Source organism: Echinops telfairi, unplaced genomic scaffold (genome assembly GCF_000313985.2).
Source record: "Echinops telfairi isolate 266 unplaced genomic scaffold, ASM31398v2 ScPeMD7_43;HRSCAF=161, whole genome shotgun sequence".
Taxonomy (NCBI): domain Eukaryota; kingdom Metazoa; phylum Chordata; class Mammalia; order Afrosoricida; family Tenrecidae; genus Echinops; species Echinops telfairi.
In genome coordinates, this window is record NW_022103941.1 from 537,025 (window position 1) to 539,434 (window position 2,410).

At 35.9% G+C, this 2,410-nt stretch overlaps 1 pseudogene; it reads left to right on the forward strand.

Moving 5' to 3' along the window:
- LOC105979915 overlaps nt 1–992 on the forward strand; it is a 5,644-nt pseudogene extending 4,652 nt beyond the window's left edge.
- Nucleotides 993–2,410: the final 1,418 nt, after the last annotated feature.

Below are 2,410 nucleotides of genomic sequence, written 5' to 3' on the forward strand. Positions count from 1 at the left end.
AATAATTACATTGGTGACCAGAATGATGTATTTTCTTACACTGAGTAAGGCGGTGTGCCTGGAACCTGAAGGTGGAGAATTGTAGGAAGTAGGGGAGGGATTCAAGTTGACATCAGAGGGAACTGTGGTCTGAACTGTCACGTGAGAACTTAATCCTGGGCACAGCTACTTCCACACCTGTACCGAGCAAGTCATGATACCCACGTTAAACCATCTGCTATGAAATTTAAAAACAGTGGAGACAACTCAAGAAACAGTCCAATGAAATATTCTAGAATCTTGCAAGTACTTACTTCAGTTACCAGGTAAACAAGTAAGAACCAAGCTTTTACAAGCTGTTAATCATTGGCTGAAAGTTTCAGAAGACAAGCTATAGGTTATCATTGAAGTGACAGAAGAGTTGCATAAAGCCAGTTTGCTCATTGATGATATCAAAGACAACTCAGATCTTGGACGTGGCTTGACAGTGGCTCACAGTATCAGCAAAATTCCATTTGTCATCACTTTGCTAATTATGTATATTTTATTGGTTTGGAAAGACTTGACCCTTGATCATTCACTCAGACACAGTGACACTTTTTACCCACCATCTTTTAAAACTCCATCAGGGACAAGGCCTAGAAAATTATACTTGGAGGGACAATTGCACGTTTCCCACTGAAGAAGAGTATAAAGCTATGGTCGCACAAAAGACTGGTGGGTGATTTGGATTAGCTGTAGGTCTCCTGCAATTTTTCTGATTACAAAGAAGATTGAATGCCTCTACTTGGGCTCTTTTTTCAAATGAGGGATGATTATACTAATCTACACTCCAAAAAATACAGTGAAAACAAAAGCTTATTTTGAAGATCTAACTGAAACAAAACGCGAATTTCTTGCAATTCATGCTATTTAGTCAAGGTCTGAGAACACCCAGGTGCAGAATATCTTGCACCAGAGAACTGAAAAACATAGATTTTAAAAAATACTGTGCTACAGGTCTATCTAGATAAAGTGGGACTTCAAAAGCTTTACTTTCAGACAAAAGCTAAATTTGATCATGGTACATTGGACCATGGCATATGATACTTGGCCAGTTGACTTATCTCTTGACCCAACCAAGATTTGCTCTAGGGTCAAATATTTCTCAATTGTTCCACTACAGAAATTTTTTGTCTGATTTTTTTAAATACTGAAGGTGGTCTTTTCTTTCTTACTCTTTATTTTAATTTTTTTGTCGTTATTATTTCTTCTTGCTGTTTTGTTTTTATTTTCTAGTGTTTGTAATTGGTTTCCAAGTTTGTAATGCACAGAAAGAGTGGATGCATAGAGACAATAACTGATATAACGGTTTATGGGGTGCGTGGGGCATGGAGTAGGAGGGAGGGTGAGGTGATTTAGGGAGCAAACAATGATTGTGGTCAGTGGGAGGGTACATTAGAATCGATTATAATGTTATATATGTATATATTCGTATATATACAACTCTTTAAAAAAGTGATTTAACTATGTAAATGTATGCTATGTGGATATTATATCAAGAAAACTACTTTAAAAAATAAACAAAACTTGACCAGTGGTTACCATGGGTGAAGGAGAAAGGGTTGTTCCTTAGGGGGCATTGAGCTATATTAATGTTGGTGGGATAATTTGGAAAAGGATACCAATAATGATTGTAAAGCATGAAGAGTATAATCAAAGACACTGATTTGTACATGTAATAGTTGTTGAACTGGAGAAATTTTTTGTTTGTTTGTTTGAACTGGAGAAATATTTATTGTGTATATTTTGCCAAATTAAAATTGTAATTACATGAATAACAATGAATGCAAGAAAGAAGAAACATTTTGAAATGATAGTGACAATGATTGTATGACTCTTCTTTATATGACTGAATTATATTATAATGTGGATGAAATTCCAATAAACCTGTTAAAAAAAAAAGAAACAGAAGATCATCTCTTACTTACACAGACCTTCAGTTTAGGGTTTTGGTTAACAGGATATGGCTCATGGTCCAGGACCTTTATTGTGAATAAAATTTGATTAGCACTTAGGTATGCCCATTTCTACTGTCTGCTATTGTTTTCCCCTGCACTCAGTAGGGTTCAGTAGTTGTCTACAACACTATATGAACAATGCAATTCTAAATTATGTCAATTTAATAACATTGAAAACAACAACAAACATCATATTTTGAGAAAGAGAGTTGCCATTAAGAAGGAAAAAGACAATGGTCTGAACTTCACTGGAATAGATGTCTTGGATGACAATTAAACTCTATAAAAGTTAGCCTGGTCTGAGTGGCCTGCCCTAATCCAAACTATGTGGACACCTGTCCTGACCCACAGAATAATATATTTCAGAGGACAGCACTGAAGCTGCAGCTCAGGGAAAGGGACATGTCTGATTTGAGCACACGAGAGCAAAT